We start from the raw sequence: 18,965 nt of genomic DNA on the forward strand, positions 1-18,965 counted from the left end.
AGGGAAAGACCAATAACACTGACTGCAGCAACAGCTGTGGGTTCAGACAGGAAAATTCCAGGATTTCAAAGACCCCACCTCTGCAGTAAGAGCCCTGTGTGTGTTTGCAGATCTGTTCCTGTCCTGTGATCAGGAATTTCACCACTGCAAATGGAAAGACACAGTACAGGAAAGACCAGTTCATATCCACAGTTACTTGACTTGCTTTGCTTTACTGCAGTCTAAGTTGAAAGCATTTAAAAACATCAGAAAATAAAATAGAAGAGCTTCTGCACTGGACAGTGAGCACCTGCATTCAGCAGCTTTAGCACCGCTCAGGCTTAACTGAAAAGTGATTAAGTTCTTGTTGCCATCATAAACTCAGTCTTACAGCTTTAAATAAAACGCTTGACTCCAGTAGCCTCTTAATGAAACCAACAATTTCCTACAGAATGAAGCCATAAATGTGACAGCTTTCTCTGCATTTTGAAAGATTATTGAAATAAAGCAGAAAAAATTAGGTTTTGGGGATATTCAATATGACACTGACTGCTCAATACAGAGGTTAAGTTTGCACAGAATACAGAGATCCTTTCTCAGAAACATTTCAATTTAAGAACTGAAAGTCCATGCAGTGTCCTTGTAAATAGCCTGATGAAGAGGTTTAAGAAGCCAGGTAGTTCTCTAAATATTTTTAAGAAATTTTCCAAACATTATTCACAATAAAAGGAAAACCACAGAGAAGCACAGAAATGAATTTGTGAAGCTGCAGCCTTTTTGCTTCATACAGGAAGCAGTCATTCTGTCTGAAATTGTGAAAAATGGTAATTTCGCATAAATATTAACTGAAGGTACAGATATATGCTACTATATCCCAATATATGCACTCAGTGAGTTAATAGGGTTGGCTGAAGTTATCTTTACTGTTACTGACAACTGAAGTCACCAGGTTTTAGAGACTAAAGTCACAGTTTTAAAGAAATGACGCCGTACCGTGTACGAGTCAGCTGTTTTGTGAGGCTCATTTTAGTGCTCAGTGATTTATCACACTGCAAGAGGCACATTCCCATAAAATCAAAACCTCTTAAAACCATTTTGATTCAAGCCACCTACACAAATAAGTTAAATGCCTGCCATTTAAAAACAAAGCAAAGGCTGATCTCTAATTTTAGACAAGGGATAGCACCAGGCACTTGTAGACTCTGTTAAAAATAATTAAAAATCACACACTTTTAATCTCGGGTTGGCACCTGCACAGGTCTGTGATCCCACTGGTACCTTCCCTACCTGCATTCATCACCTGGGTCGCTGCAAGGCCTCAAAAACTGTCCAATTTTTGCATTGTTTCAGTACAAAATGATGCCCTGCTGTGACATTGCTCCTCACCCCACATAAATCAACCAGAGGCTTTGCCTGACAGAAGCTCAGATCATCTTGTCTCCTGCAATCACTTTTATTAGCACTACCTGTTCCTGTGGGCAGGGGAACGAACCTGACCGCACTCAGATGCCCCATTTATTGCTTCTTGTGGTTTGCCTGCAGAACATGAACCTGCTGCACTTCTCGTTTCCTTGTCCTCAGTGGATAAAAGAATGAACTTTCTATATCTGACACATGCATGCTCTCCCAGAATAAAAAATCTGCAGTGGCAGGCCAGGTACCTTTGCCAAGGATAAATAAAGGAGCTGGATATGCTCCTGCCACATCAGAGAGCTGCTGGAAACGACATCACTGCTCCCCTTTTCACACCCTCAGTTAAATCTCTGCAGCCTCCCCTACCACAACAAGTTAAGGAGTCATCCCGTGAGTTTTCCTGGATGCTTTTGACAGCTCTCCCTCTGCACAGCCAACAGAGCAGCTCTCTGGAAAGCTGCAGTGCTGTCTCAGAAGCAACAAAGGTGGACATTCATCTTGGCTCTGATTTTCTTTAGTGCACAGGTTACATTTCTGATTTAAAGCTATATAAATGTGAAGGAAAAAAAATAAAGCATTGTGATCATATTTAAATCTGGCAGCACTTGCTGTGAGAGCTCAGTTCACTCTTTGGGAAATGGCTGCAGTTACTTGGGGCCAAAATCTGTTTACCACTGCTCTGCTTTGGGCACTGCTCCTCAGGCAGAGCAGCTCTGTCCATACTCATCTGAGCAAGGCTTTCCCCATGTTTGAAGCATTGCACGTGTATTTCATGAACCACTTTTAGCAGTTATGGAAGCATCTTGGGACTCCCAGACACTTTACAGCCCCATTACAGTTCATATCCAACAGCTGCACAGGCAAAAGGAGCTCCTGATTTAAGGGGCTTAAGCATTTTCCTCAGCCAAACAGGGATCAACAAGTTGGATAGGGTTTCACTAAAAATACTTGTCTGGCTGCAGAGCAGATACAAACATATGTTGTTTGTCTGCAGCTAATTTATCCTCTCACTTCTGTAATGTTCAGAGTTCCCACTGGGGGAGGAACAGCCAGGGAAAAGTTAAATCATAATCACATGAGTAAATTATCAGTGACACCTAAAAGCAGTTGCAAACTGCCTTATCATTTCAATTAACTGGAGCCCTCAGCTGCCTCGTGTCTGCATTAGTCAGGCAGCACCAATCCGTAAATTATTGCTGAGGCAAACACCATAAATCTTCATTGACTAACGAGGAATTTCCTGCAACGCCCCTAATTGATCCTTACCCTGGAATTTTATGCCCTCTTGATGGGAAGCACAGCACTGCAACATCTTGGAGCCACACTCTGCCCTTACCCATTTCCTGCTCCTGGAAATCCATCACCCCCTCGGTATCTCTGTTGGTGTTTACAGACAGAACCCAGCTTTTGCACAAAAGATTAATAGGAATTCTTTCCAACACATGCCAATGCAGTGCTGATGAACGCAGAGGTTTGCAAAGCTCACACTCAGAGCCTGGGTAGCTCTGGGCCAGCAATAGGGCAGTAAAATACTGCAAATGCAGGTTTGGCCCTCTGCCATCTGAAAACTCCATGGAACACGAGGAACAACTCACCACATTTAGCACAGCTTAGCACTCGCTCTTATCACATTTCTGGCACCGTTTGGTGGCACAGTCTCTGCTGGGAGTTTCTGACTTCTCAGAATAATTTGGGGTAGGGTGAAATTATAGCTCATGGTAGAAGACCTGAAGCCCTCAGATATTGTTGGATCTGAAGATTTATCAGAAGATAAAGTGCTGGGGTGCATGTCTGCCCTTACTCACAGATAATATAATATGTAAAAAAAAGTACCTACTACTCCTAGGGCTTGGTTTATTTACCAACTGAGCACTTTCAAAGGCCCTTACCAGGGACAAGTAATTCCCAACACTGCCACTATGGCCTGATACATAATGTATAAGGTTATAGAAAATGTGTATTCATGAGACTTGTTTGGCTTTTGTCAAAAAGAACTGTGAAAAATTATGATGGAACAATTTTCATTTCTGACACATTGTTTTTATAGCTCATTCATGCCTGGGAATTGAGGGCTTTCGAATTTTGTCTGCTGCAGATGTCGCAGGGAGGAGAGCAGCTACAGAGCTCCTTCCTGGCTGCTTTGTTGCTGCCAGTGACAGGAGACCTAAAGGAAATGCTTCTCCTGACATTAAACACGATGAGTAAATCCCCAGGCTGCTCTCCCACTCTGCTGCATTAGGAAAGCCATGGCACAAGACACTGGGGAGCACATGAAAAGGAGTGTGTTTTATAACCAGAACTTATGGCAAGGAAATTGAAGTTTCAGTACAGGACGCTGGAATTGTTTACCATAATAATAGTAACAATGACAACAATAATAATAATGATTTTAAAATCTAGGTAAAGCTCATAGAACTTAGTAAGCCTGGCAAACAAAGGGCATATTTTCTTTTTAGGCAGAACTCTTATTTAACTGCCTTCAATATGCACACTTACACTTTTCACTGTATTTCCTTCATCCAAACATTTTTTCTCTGGTTGCCACTGGCAGCATGACAAATTCAGTGACAATTAAGGAACACAAAATCTTTTAAAAATACCAACTCCTCCATTAGAAGAAAAGAAAAATAACAAGACAACAAAAAGCAGAGAACCCATTTAAATTCAGAGTTAGTTGTCAAATAGCTCAGATAGCTTTGATCTTTTGTGGGGGCAGAAGTTCTGGAGAAAGGAACAGCACTGGAAGCCTTTCAGCTTTGGTCCCACGCATGACCACAGTGGAATTTGTGAACTTCCCTCCCCATGAATTTGCCAAGATTGCTGTAACCAGACACAATATATTTGCCTGGAAAAAGGAAATAGTCCTCCTTTCCCTCCAATGCCTGGTGTGACTGTAAGATTTAGTATTGTTTTATTTGCCCCCCTCCCCCCTTTATTTTGATTTCAGCAGGTGTAAAGCATCCACCCCAGGCTCTGGTGTCACAGGCCACCTTCACCAGCCCAATCCCTCTCCTGCAGGGAGATCCATTCAGCTGAAATCACAGCTGGCTCTCATGTGTGCTGCAGAGCGATCCTTTGTCTAAGCTAAAGGATTGCTTAGGTCACGTTTCCTCTTTAGCATTGCTTTCCTCGGATCAATGCACTTTCTGAATATGAAACACGATATTTTATGGATCACTCCAAGTGGCATCTCATCAATGCCTTTTCCAAGAGTACCAATCCTCTCTCCTGGTCACCCCTACCCTGCACAAGGGAGGAATTGACATTCCTTTCTCCCAGCCACAGCCACCCTGTGCCCCACAAACACACCCGGCTGCTTCATCTCCTCACTGCCCCACAGCCCTCCCACGCAGGGCAGGAATTCTTCTGTTACACCACACAGCACAGCCCTGCACTTCACATCTTTAATGTGATCCCAGCAGCTCTTTTGCTCCCCAGACAACTCATTCCTCCTACACAATTCTCCCATTCTCCTCCCTGCTGCTGATTTCAACTTTATCATCAGAAAAGTTCTCTGCTGTGTTCCCACCTTGGTTTCACACCGCTGAAGAAGGGACTTCTGTAACCCCAAGCCCTTTATTTCAAGAACTCTGTGTCACTCTCCCTTCATCCAGAGCTCTCCCTGTCTCATGCTCTCAGCTGCCTCTTAATTCACCATTTAGATTTGATCAGCTTAAGGAACTTTTTCCCCTGGTGCAGCCAAATTACCTCCTCAGACACAGGCACACCAAAAGTTCACATCCAGAAACTTTCAGCCTCACCCTAGAGATCAGATTTATCTACTCTGAGCTGCTCTTCATTGTTTTGTACACCACTGTCTTCCCCTCCATTTCCTTCCGGGTTTGTTCTTTACCAACACCTGGCCAGCTAATCCCTCCCTCCATTTTAATATAAAATGTTATTTCTCCACTTTCTGCTTTTGCATAATATCTAGTGATAACCATATCTTTATATACATTGAACTAAACCTTTCACTCTCCTGTCCAAGTGCTGTATTATGCATCATCCTCCTCCCTCAAACCCCAGGAAAACACTCAATTTGTTTTCTTTTGCCTTTTTTCTGTCCCTGTCTCTTGCCAAAGCAAAATGCATTTCAAGATCCAGTTCCTTGCACTGATAAAGATATGTCTTGTGAGCACCTGTCCAGAACCAAAGGGCTGTTCCTGCTCTTCTCTCCTCTGTTAAAGCATTGGGCTGAGAGAGAGATGTTCATATTTGTTTGCTTGCGTTCCCTGGAATGTTATTTCTTCATGCAAGAGGTTAATAAAGAAGGACAGCTTTTTATTCTCCTGGCTGAGAGGGGTCTTTTCATCTCTGAATTTTGAAAATGTGAAAAAGACACAGCCATGAGAGAACTTTGAGGGAGATTACTGTGCCAGCTTTTCCTCATCTGCTGCCTCAGGCACTCAGATATTTATAAAGAAACAAAAGTGGAAATATTAAGTTTCGAGAGAGCAGCGACAAAGCCTAAGAACTATTTCTGTGACGGGCACGGTTCAGGAGGCACAAAGACATTGAATCTTAGCTGAACAGAAATCTAGGGAATCAAAGACATCTTAATTAAAATTTCAGTGTAAACATTGCAATTATTAACCTTCACAAGGAACAGGCAATAAACAAAGGGAGCTGTTCTGGCCCTGCCTGTGCAGTGGTTGGATTTGTTGCTCTGCACCCAGCCAAGCCAGGCTGCTCACAGAAAATCACACAAAATTAGGCAGCTCCGCATCACTGCAACTTTCTTTAATCTTCTAGGAATTAAATTTTAAGTGAAAAACTACAGAAATTTTTCTAATCTTTGCTTTGTTAGAGACAGAAAGCAAAGGCAATCACTAGTCCACTGCCATTTTCCATGCTCTTAGCTCATATTTTCAATTTATGGAGATAATTAATATATGATCATTTAATTCCTTTAAAATTTAATAAAATCCTTTACAAGGAGTCTTACTTAATGACCATTTCACTTTATAACCTGCCACCACTCTGATTCTCTTGCTATTCTTTTTGTATTCAATAGCTTTTAATTTTACAATCAGGTTTTATCAAATTGAAAGGCTGTTCCTTTTTTATTATTATTTTTGAGGAAGACATTGGCATACATCATTCTCTTAAAGCAACACATCACTCAAAGTTATAAAGAGGTAACATTCTTTGTGGAAATTCAGTCTGGAATAAGTAATCAAAAAAAATCTTTTTATCAATTGTTTCCAGTTAAAATCCAAGTAGATTTTAGGAGACTTCTGCCAAATCACAGCTAAGTGTTTTCACTGATAATTACAAAGTTCAAAAGCATAAAAGTCAAATTATTGTTTTTCCATTTGGTGCAAAAAGAATCAACAGCAGGGCAACAATCTGGCCAGTGATATTTACACTTTGTTTGATTTAAAAATTAAAAACACATCTGAACTGCTCCTAAAGATCTGATGGTAACACATACACAACTCTAGCAATGTACACATTTTTCAGACTAAATCCCCACTTGCTGGACTAAGCTGCAGCATAAGTGGAGGGTTGCAAGGAGGACTTTAAAGCGTGGGCCAGTTGTGCTCGAGAAGAGAAAGTGCATTAGGGAACAGGGAGCTCCATAAGAGCAGCATAAAGACATTACCAGGCCCTGTGTCATCGCTCTCAGCTGTCCCTGACAGCCCGTGACATCTGCGACATCTGCGGTGGAGCCGCCAAAAATCCCCCTGTCCCCTTTTAACTGGATGCTCTTTTCAGGGAACATTATTAACCAGGAAAAAAACAACCCAGAAACAAACCTGACACAACATTAATTGAAGCCCGGTGATTTATGTTTGTTTTCTTTTCATCCAGACCAATTCAATACCTTTCTGAATCTTTTATGATGCTTGTTATAGCCTTTACACCTGATTTATTTCCTGTGCTATCCTCTGAATCATCCCAAATGCAGATGTATTTGTTTTTAAAGATTTTGCTGAGACTTGGAAATATTTTTCCCTTTCTGTAAAGGCTCCATAAGCATCCTCTTAAATTATTCTTTGCACAAGCATACAATGACAGCTTCTGCCATTACAGAGTTCAGACAGGTTAATTTTTATCTGCTCGTGTGGTAGTAAAAGGAGAAAGTACAAAACATCATCTCCTCCTTGTCTTGCAAAGGCTGGGAGGACACACAAACTGCTTCAGCATTCCCATGGAGCTGGAAAATGAGCCCTTGTGAGAGCACCAAGGACAGAGGGGTCTCTGAGGTGATGTGGTGGCATCTTATCCTTCAGCTGAATTGGAAATAGGTTAAATATTTTTTGCAATGTCTGTCAGTTCTGTAAGTTCCCAATCACCTCTCCTAAATCTTAGTTCAGTCAGTGTTTATGAATAACTGATTGTTTTGTTCCAGTGGCAATTCTGAAAGAATGGCAGGTACTTTTTCAGTGGAAGATGGGGGGAAAAAGAGCACCAAGCCTAATGTTCCATTAATTTCAAAGTTAAACTTTCACCTTTGATGAAGGTTTTGTCGTATTTCTCCACAGTTTTTTATGTAAAGAAAATGTAGAAAAATTTCCAGTAGAGAAAATTAAATAATGGCAAATATTAAAAATATCCTTTGCCCAGCACTGTCTCATCAGCTTTAAGATGAGGAAGCACTTTTTGTGTCAGGTTGATGTTTCAGAAGAGACAGGTTGTCTTCTTGAGAGCTTCTTGCTAAAGAAATAATGCTTTTCAAACTAGTTTTGTACAATTTCTCGATTTCACAGAGGGAGTATCATAATGCATAGCTACAGCACAGCTTATTGTAGTTATACTAACTGGAGATGAACACAGAAAATATTCCATTACTTTTCTGGTGCATCCAGTCCCAAAATCCCCAAGAAGTACCCCTCAGTGACACAGAGGTGCCACCAACATCAGCTTGGTGATGAGACACAACCTCTACCTGAGCAGTAAAATGTTCCCTTGGTTCAGAACAAGGTTCTCAGAGTGTGTAAATCTCTTCCAGTTTGAGTTTTCCTAGAGATGCTGTTCCCAGGTGGACAAGCAGCCCTCAGGACAGCTGAGAACATTAATTCAGTTTGCATTTGCACACCTGGTCAGGAGAGCAGGTGAGGGGCCCTGTGCAGCCAGGCTCACACATAAATATCCTAAAAACGGGAGAAACAGCCAGAAAATGTAACACAATTCAGGAGAAGCTCAAAATGCTGCACTCTGGCACCAGTTAATGTATAAATACAGAGTGAGTTGAGGTAAGGATGCAGGGCTAGAGCAACTCCCAGGGGCTCATGACAAGAAGTGACACAAAAAGCAGGAGCAGCAATCCCAGTGCTGCCCTTGCCCAGCACTGCCAGGTCTCATCTGTTTTCTCCCTGAAGGAATGCTCAGGCCCTGGGATGAGCTCAGCTGGTGCTGACAAGGCCAGGGTTGTGGTTTTGATCCCTCGCTGTGCCACTCCCTAGAGCTGGACTCGATGATCCTTGCGGGACCCTCCCAACTCGGAATATTCTGTGAACTCCATGAAGATAAGCTGCCCAGGGAGGTGCTGGAGTCACCATCTCTGGCAGTGTCCAAGAGGGGTCTGGATGTGGCCATGGGGACACGCTTTAGGGGTGACCATGGCCCTGTTGGGCTGATGGTTGGACTGGGGGATCTTGAAGGTCTGCCAGCCTTGGTGACTCTGAGCTCAGATTTGGGCACCAATAACCAAACAGAGGAAATGCAATGAGGATGATCTGAAGAGATAAATGTATTTTTCACAATTCTAATCCCAAATTGCCACTAAGGCCGTTTCCCACAGCAGACTGAACTGCTACTATAAAATGTATGAAAGAATGCCCAGTGCTGCTGGTCTTCAGAACACAACATTTTTAATAATGACAGGCTTGGCCTTTCAAACTTTTACCACAGTGGACAGGTAAGAGTGCAAAGAGTGTAACAAAATGCCCAGCATTTTGCAAACCAGCTGAACATTTCAGCTATTTATTAAAATGTTGTTTCACGATATGTTCAATACACAATATGGGCACACAGGTAGTGCCTTGTGATACAAAGTTTGATTGAAATCCTCTGGGCTCCACAAAAAACCCACATTCCCCTTCTCCAAAAGAAAAAGGCTATAATCAGAAGGTAATCAGAGAATGGAATTAATGTCAGTGGGATTTGCAGATTCCTCTCACATCTATAATGAGGAAATACAGCTGGAGAGGGAAGACAGAGGAAGCAGAAATTCTAAAACACCCAGAGCACCTTTTGTTCCTTTTTGCAAACTCTTTGGGTTCTTTCAAACCATCTACATCTGCATTATTTGAAATAAATTAAGTGGCTCTACACGAGCACTTTGTCTTCCCGAACGGATGTTTTTAGTACAACATGTTCTACCCTCATGAGTCACCCTCTGCAACCCACAAAGCCCAGTTCTGGTGGTTCAGATGTTGAACATCCCTCTGATTTATCTTCCAAGAAATACTTCCAACTATTTAAGGTTTTGTGGGTTTATTTCCAAGGCCACATTTTGCTCCTGCAATCCCTCCCAGGCAAAAGGAGGAGCACAGGCCACCAGAAAATCTCTGAATTTCCTTATACTTGGTGGGAGCTGAGGGGAGAAGGAACCTCCCCAGCTGCCAGGGATGCTGTTGGGAGGAAGGTTCTGCACTCCCAGCTTGCACACTGGGTGTAAGCCCTTACTCACAGCTATTCATGTGTTCACAGAGTAGGAGGGTAGGAGTATAAAGTCTTTTAACTTATTAACATTTTCAAACCCCGTCTAACTAACAGAACCAGTCCCCCTTTTGTTTTCACCATCAAAATAATATATTTTCACATTATTCCTCTAAGCTACACACAGTCAGTGTGTAAAATATATTGAATAGAACTGTGGAACATGTAGACTGCAATAAAAACCATCGTAGGTATAAATTAACTCAATATTTATCTCATCTAATATGCAAATCGAGACAATGTATTCTCATTAACATCGGCTCCATTCCCTTTAAGCCAAAACTAAATCTCTAGCCAGAGCAAGTAGAAAAAAAGTGATCTGTGGTTCTCTTTGAGGCTAATGAGGGGGTGATTAGCCTCCTGAGTGGTTATGGAGTGGCTCAGGAGAATTTACCCCGGGTAAAGCACAACATGGTCGCACACAACCCCAGCCCAAGGACACACAAGGGCTGGGGCCACACCAGCACTAATAAAACACCAGTCCAGAAAGGGTGAATTCTAGATACCTGCTGAAATTCAAATAGAAAAGCACTTTCTGCAAGCACACATTGAACCCCAACAGATTTGACACAGCCCTTGCTGACAAGCTGGGAAGCAGCAAGAGGGTTTTTCAGGAGACAGGACATTTTATAAGCTCAGAAACATTTCACTTACTGCAAACCAGTACATCTGCTCTGTGGAATAAGTGATGGTGCTAACCTGGTTTAAAAGCACACGGTTTCCTGCTCAAATTTATAAGAAAACCCAGCCAAAACAACCCAAAAAAATCAACAAAACAGGCAAACAAACAAACAAACAAAAGATACCCAAGAAAAACCACAAGAATCCCCACCAGAAGCGCACTTCTAATGAATGGTGCTTCCCCCCTCCAGCCTCCAAAGATTAATGTGATGACTTGGTTGGTCTGCTAAAGAGGACAACATAATGTTATTTATTAAACCAGTCTTAATCCATCATTGTCCTTAACGATTGCCTTTGATCAGCAACTTGAATTCTACCACTTGCACACAGCTGAGGCAATGAGCAATGCGGCTCCCTGCAGCCTTAGGGGACTGAAAGGTAGGAAATGTTGCAATTCAGGATTGCTCTTAATTTCCAAACGTTGCTGAGAGCTTCACGTGTCACCAGCACTATGAACTGAGACAAAACTCTGCAGGGAAAGCAGAGGTCATGCTGCAAAATGCGGAGAAGAAAGTTGCTGGCTGAAGGGACGGGAAAGAGAAAGCCTCTGAAGCAGCTTCTCCAGAGAGCTCTGGCCGTTTCAGATCTGCTCACAGAGGAGCCTCTCTCCTCTTGAAGGGCTTTACACACAGGCAAGGGATGAATAAAGCCAGAGGGCATCTGAGCTGCGAGGGCAGGGACAGCCGGGCAGGGCTGTCTCTCCTCACCTCTGAAGGGCTGGCCGGGGAGAGACAGAGAGGGCAGCTCTACTTGAGAAAAGACACAAATCCAGATATTTTAGAAGCCTTCAAACAGCTCCATGTGCTGCTCCCGGGGTGGATTAGCCAGGGAACACAGCAGGGCTTGGGTAGCTTGGCCAAGGGCTGGTCCAGGGGGCTGTGACACCCCAGGGGGACTGTGGCACACCCAGGGCCAGTGCTGCATCCCCACCCTGTGAGAGAGGCTGTCACACTACAATTAGAAGGGTGTCCTTAAAGTTTCAGCTCTAAAACCAGAACTATACCCACTCAACCTGTACTTCAGAGAGGCAGAGACTGATCTGTCCTGCTCCCACCCCTTCCCAGGCACAGCTGGTGGGTGACCTAGAGCTGCCAACACTGCTGGCTCCAGCCAGCCCTGCTCCCCCTGCCCCTGGGGAGCTCAGGGAAGCTCCAGAGCATGCTCCCATCACAGACCCTTCTGCTGACAGGTCACAGCAAGTCCTGCTGAGCACAGCTCTCCTCGTCCTGCTCCATGGCAGAAGCAACCATGGCAAAAAGGCAAATCCACTGAGCAGAGAGGTTTTGTGTTCTTACCAACCTCCCACCACCTGCTTTACTACTACTACTACTACTACTACTACTACTACTACTATTACTATTATTACTATTATTGTTGTTATTATTGTTGTTATTATTAACAACGGAAGCTTGCAGCTCAGGTGCTGGGTTTGTTCACCCCTTACACCCTCCAGAGCTGGGCAGCTCAGGAAACCTGCCCACAGGAAATGCATTTGGCCAGCTTTTTCCATCTTGTCCGTGCAACAGCAGCACCTTCCACACCCTCAGCTGGGGCTGGATATTGCTGCTCTCTTTCACAGCCAAGACAAGCTGAGTTCCTCCACACAAACCTGTGGGGAGTCACTCCAGTTTATCCCCAAGGAGCAGCACAGGGGTGTGGGGCAGATCACCAGCCCTCCCTGCTTTTTAGGACACTGTCAGGAACACAGAGCACCAGGACCAAGAAGAACTCAGAAAAAGCCATGTACAGCTTTAAACCCCACAGCAAGTAACAGCATTTTGAAAACCTGACAGTGCTTTTACGGTTTATAAATCCATTTTGTTTTATTTTCCTTCGTCCTATTTGTGGCAGACTCATGTACTGCTGCTAAAAATTCTTTTCAACTCCAATGTTTTCCCTGTGCAGTATAATCTTGAGGAAAAAAAAAATCACTTTTCACATTACTGAAAAGACATCTAGTGTGTTTTATAGTCTCCAGCACCTGGGAAAAAAACATAACAATTGAGTGATATGACATTTTTGGGAGAACATGAAGGCAATCTCTAAATGAGATTTGAGCTCTTAGGCAGCTTTAGCACACTCTGATACTAATCTGGATCAGATCTTACTTCCAGGAGTGATGTGAATTCAAAGCTAGGGCCACTTTCCAATTAAAACATGGGAACAGGCTGCTTTTTCCAGTTAACTGGGAGATATGCACAGCTCCTGACCCTCCAACATCAAGCTTTTGAAACAGAAAGCTCCATCTAGATCTGTTTTCTAATGTACTTACTCCAAGTTTCAATTTTTTCCTCTCTCCCCTGTAATCCCCCAGGCACTGTCCTTCAGGAAGGCCAGAAATGGCCTGTCCCAGCAAGCCCCTCTTCCCTGCCACGCTCACAGAGCTGTGGCTGCTTTCCTGAGGCCTCTCCCGTAACCTCTGGAATCGCCACGAGCCCTCAGCCAGGCTCCTGTCTCAGATTTGGGAGCTCTCTGGTAACTCCTGCAGTTGTGATGGATCCATCACTGTGCTCGTGCCAGGGTTTCCCAAGAAACTTCCCCTTTTGGGAGTGCCGTGACCCCACTGATCTCTCCATGGTCACTCCTGTGGTGCCCATCCCGGTGTCCCACCAGTGGCTCTCGCTCCATGGCCAGGAGGCCAGCCCTGTGTTCCTCACACAGGAGAACATCCCTGAAGGAATAGGGCAGTGTCTCCTGTGAAAACCTCCCCTTTTTACACCTGGCTTTTGCCTCTGGAAGCTCATGAAATGTTAAAGCCACCGTCTCTGGAGAGGGAGCCTGGTATTTGTCCAGGGTTTCACTTAACGGCCTTGTACTGAAGGACACGAGACCAGATGCCTGGAAAAGCAGATGAGCTGAATGGAAAAAGCAAACCAGGCTTCTCTCCCAGCAGATGAAATCCAGCCACCCTTACAGTAGCACGCAGAACGGATCTAATGCAGGCATTCCATTACATTCACCTAAACAAAATTACAGCAGTTTGGGAGCAACGCAGAAGTACAGGTGTGCTGTGGAATGAAGCCAGCAAGGGAAAAAAAACCAACAAAACAACCCACGAGGTTCCTCAGTTCAAAGGAAAACTGGATTTCTTGAGGAATCCAAAGTTTTCAATTTTGGGGTTTTTTTGGTTTTTTTGGGGGTTTTTTGATGTCCAAGTAAACTGGAAATTTGTATTTAACTCCTGAGTTTTCCAGTTTTCCAAAGTCTGTATTTTCATTGGAGGGAGGTTTTTTTTAAAAAATAGTAAAATCAGCACTACTGAGCAGCAACAGGAAAATCAGGAGGATGTCTTCATATAAACCCAGCTTTATTGGTGACAGACATGATGGAAATTAGCAGTTGATATGCATGTAACATTGTGTATTTTGGCATGAAGGAAGCCCAAATCAATGTGCAAATAGGGAATATTTGTATACAAACAATCACACTTGTTGGCTTAGGAAAATGACAGGCAAATAACTGAGAGCTCCATTTTCCTGACCTTATAAAAATCACAGAGATTTCAGAAGACAGTTTGTCTCCTGGATTCTTTTTGTTTAATGTATGACTGGAATAATAGCTTACAAGAAGTAGACTGATCAAGCTACTTGCCTTTAAAGAAGATTTCCTGTGTAATTAAGGGAAGTCTCCTACGCTCAGACATCACCCTATTAAATGTGACATGAAATGTAACCAATAAATAATTAAGTCGCTGATTAGTTATAAATAAAAGATCAACAATATAATATTTTAAAAGCCACACTCAATCAATTATCTGTATTAACTAGTAATTACTTAGAGATTAACACATTTAGAAAATTAAACTAAAAGTTCAAACAGAAAAAAAAATCTATTTGGAAAGGGTGTGATGAAGGAACTTCTCACATCTTGTGCAATCTGTGTCTTATATCCCGTATATTTCTCTCCTAGATGAGCATTTGTTTGCTTGGCTGGAATGACGACACACTGCACATCAGGAATGACGAGCAGTGTCGAGTTATCCACATCCCCAAACCCTGGCATCAGGAATGCACTTTAGAGGAGGCAACATTTCAGCACTCACAAATATTTTTCAATAATGCAAATGGTTCATTTCTTATTAACTGGTGCTGTCACAGCACCACCAAGAGCACTGAGGTGTCTTCCTGAGTAAACTCTGCTTGACAGACAGAGATGTTTCAAATATTCCTTCCGTGGTGGGCACAAAGGCACAGAGAGCTGGAGGTCACTGGAGATTTCGTGTTGCTAGGGATCCACAGCAGCAAGGTCCAGGTCTAGTGTTTATTTCAATGAGAGAGAGCACATGGAGAAATCTCCACTGCTGGAGATGAGTTCATGGTTGTATTCCACAGCAATTTGTGTTTGGTTGCTCTGGAAAGCCAAGTTCCAGCATCCATGAACTCCAACACCTGCAGCTGTTGGGTGGGAAAACCCAACGAACCAAAATGTGCATTTTAGTTTGCAAGAAAACAAATGAAATTATTAACTAAGTACTTTCATAACATATTTGTTCATTCTACTCACAACATGCAACAAAACTTTAACTTTTATTACTATCCTGTATTAACAAACGTTAAGCTAAACAAGGCTCTTTGGATCTATCTGCTTGTGTCCATATGCATTAACACAAAATTACACACACACACACATAATTATCACTCTCTATCCTTCCACTCTTCTGCAATCAAAGGAAAAAAAGCCCAAAAGAGATGCAGAAACCCAGCACTTGGTGTCAGGCATGATGATAATTCAGCAGTTGGCCTCCCATGGTCCACATCTAAATTGCACAGCACCAGGAAAAGGCAGGAGCATCAGCCACGGAACAGGGGAGTTTCAAGTTAGCTGGTCTGTGGGCTGGAATACTACTTAAATTATTCTTTGTAAACAAACATGGCTCTTTTCAGAAAGAAAGAGTCTTTTCTCTCAGTAGCTGAAATAAATTCAGCCATCAACATCTGCAATTATGGAGGCAGAGAAATGAACACTATGTACTAAGAGCCTCCAACACAACTGATCTCAGCTGTACCTAATGCACAATAATTCACCACATAATTATCTAAATCACAGGATCAAAACCCAGGGAGAGGAAGGAGTAACTTTTAGGCAAAATAAGTACACACACAACAACAGCATGCACAAAGTGGGGCTTATCCTTCTTCTGTCTAAGGACATGACCTAATGAATTCCATCCTAATGATAGGAAATATTTCCTCTAAGAAAAAACTCCTTTGCATAATGAGATGTTGTTGGAATTTGTGTTCCTTTTAGCTGAGACAAAAGTGCCCCATGAAGGCAGCTGGAGTTTCAGCGCTGCCATGAGTTGTCAACATCCACACTGTTGGCTCTAAACGTACTCAACTCTTTTGACTTAATGTTATTTATTGATCCTGGTGCTCAGAGGTTATGATGCTATATATAGCACACGTGAAATATGGTCTTCCTCAGTGCTATTTCTGCACACAGCTGCGAAGCAGAACTAATACATTTAACTGATAAATACATCAAAGGGAGCATGTCTAAAGCAATAAACATCTCCCGTGGTGGCGGTGTTTATGCACAGCAGGAGGTGTTGTGCTGAGCACTGTGTCCCTCTGATGCAGTTATCATTATTCTAATGAAAGCATTAGTTGATTTGATTGCTTTTTAAACACCACTGTTGTCCACCATGGCTCCATTAGACGTAGCTGTGTTCATTAACAGGGAATGAGAGCTTTTCTTTCAGGCCTGGGTGAGTTTGTTGATAGCTGCGTTCATTAACAGGGAATGAAGAGCTTTTCTTTCAGGCCTGGGTGAGTTTGTTGGAAGCACGACTGTCACACCATAAATCCAGCTCTTTCTGTTCTCCTGAACTCCCTACTCTAAGGTTACTTCTGGGGATCAACAAATTTGTGTTTCTACAACTTACACCAGCAGGCTGACCTTGAACATTCCTGTCATTCCCAAAGATTAATCAGTGCACATAAAGAAACTCATTTGGATTCACATTTTTGTATCTCCCTGAAAGAATTCCCATCAAGTTTCCATTAATTTCTGTTTGTTAAAGCTCAGTATAAGTACAAGCCTGGTAATATGTTTCTGATTACATCCTAAATGTTGCAGATCAGCCTCAGCACACCAATATATGCAGTGAGCGTGTGTCCCCACAAACACATGCTCACGCATAACATTTGGTGATCAAATATTTATGCTCTGACTTCTAAAATTCCAGTGCTCTGCTCATAGTCAGGACTTCAGGAATGACACCTTCAGCTCCTAAGGAAGGAAATTTAGACCTAACAAAGTACTTTGCTTCCTGAAATTCTGAAATTTCCCAAGTTTTTCTCAAAAGTCCTGGGTGTTAGTCTGAGCAACCTTCTCGTTCTGGAAACGAGTTGTGTAATGAACACCAGATCCTCTCTCCTGAAGGATGTGGATGAACAGCACTGCGACAGGTTGTTCGTGGCAAACAGCTACCATGAATATTCATGGCTGGCTGTTTGAGAGCTGCAGGCTGGATAAAGTTGTGCTTGACCTCACAGAGTGGCTGTGGCAGGGCCCCTTCAAGCAGGAGGCTGGACCAGAGCACTCCAGAGGTCCCTGCTGTGACAACACTGAAGCCATAGCAGTCATCCAGTGCCACTTCAGCTAAAAACAGATTTTCACATGTGCAGTAATGCAAACCAGCTTCAGAGGATGCTCCAGGAACATCCTGATTCTTTTATTGTTTTCCAACAGACAGCAGTGAGACAGTGCACAAAGGCAAACAGCAGAGCCAGCACAGCACAGAGCAGGGAAAGACGCAAGCACGGAATTAAGAAAATCCACTTGAGCCGATGCCTTGAGTGTGCTCCAAAAAAAAAACCCTTTAAAACCATTTTTTGGGGCAGTCAACTTTGCAGGGATGACTGCAATTTCAATGCATGTCTCCAGGCACAAATACAGCAGAGATAGCAAAGACATTTTTGGCAGAAGCAATGCTCTCCATCACTGAAGTTTGGAAATGACTTTTACTGAGTTAGAAACAAGCTGAGTTAAAATTAATTCTTAATGTTGGAAATTGGTAATTGACAGCAGCATTAATGGAATTTATCCCCACAGAGTTCTTAATACTTAGAATGACAATATTTAAAACTTTTCTTTTAAGAGAAATTACTCCACAGACAACACAATTAAACATCCTGGTGTCCAGGTCAAAGTGAATTTAAAAGCATATTTTGCAAAATAAATTCATTGTTTAGGAGAGCATCACAAATAACTTTATATTTACAATTAATGAATTGGAAGAGGTACAAAGAATTCTAAATGTTTCCTGGTTAGACAGTAAATTTTAAAAGAGTGTGAGGAAGGGTTAATGAACCCCAGGCAAAATCCTCCCAGTCTGGTTGCAAGATATTCTGGAATTACTCCTTTTATGTATCCCTGAGAAGTTAATCAGGGGGGTTATTATGGCCAGTTAGGAAAGTGCTGCTCCATGTGAGAATTTCCAAGGAAAGTTTGCCAGAAATTCTCCAGACAGCTTCTGACTGCTCTAGAAATGTGAAGAGTGTTAAAAATGCACCCAGTGCCAATATCACATCTTCCCCTGCTGTGTGCTTGGAACAAATGTCACCACCTGATATTTGCCAGGAAGCCTTTGGTCAGTTATGGTTGTTAGCAATCCAGTGCCTAAACTTCCTCCTTTCTCCATTAAGCTGTTTCTGGGTGAACATGGAAAATATCCCATGAAGCATATGGGAATTTCAAAAGTCAGTTTTATTTAGAAAACTAGACAGGTAGGAACTCAGTGACTGAGCTTTCCTTAAAAGAGGATCCAGCTCTTTGCAATTGCCTGTGATTTGTGTCCTGCAAATGATGAAACAACAGAGGAAACAACACTAACTCACGGATCCAGCGGAATGCTGCCAGAAGGTAGTGGCTATTCAGTGAATAAAAATGTGCTGTTGGAAAAGGAGGGTGTCAAAGGCAAATTAAACTGTAAATTAGAGCAAAAATAAGGCAAAGTCAGCAATGCAGAAGGAAGTAGTTGTTCAGCCTGTGTTGATATATCACTTAAAGAAGTCAAAGTTTGCACTGTTTTGATCAGGTTCCAGGTTTGCAGATAAGTCCCAGCCTGCCCCCTGGTCTCCTGAAGCAAGAGTTGGATGAGGAGGCAGAAGGGAAGCACAAGGTCCCAACGCCCCCACAAGGAAACACCGCAGGGCCATCCATCCATCCGCTCAGACTGCTGAACACCCCCAGCAATCCTCCTCCCCAGGCCAGCACCTCGT

Source organism: Corvus brachyrhynchos, unplaced genomic scaffold (assembly GCF_000691975.1).
Source record: "Corvus brachyrhynchos isolate BGI_N302 unplaced genomic scaffold, ASM69197v1 scaffold66, whole genome shotgun sequence".
NCBI classification, from domain to species: Eukaryota; Metazoa; Chordata; class Aves; order Passeriformes; family Corvidae; genus Corvus; species Corvus brachyrhynchos.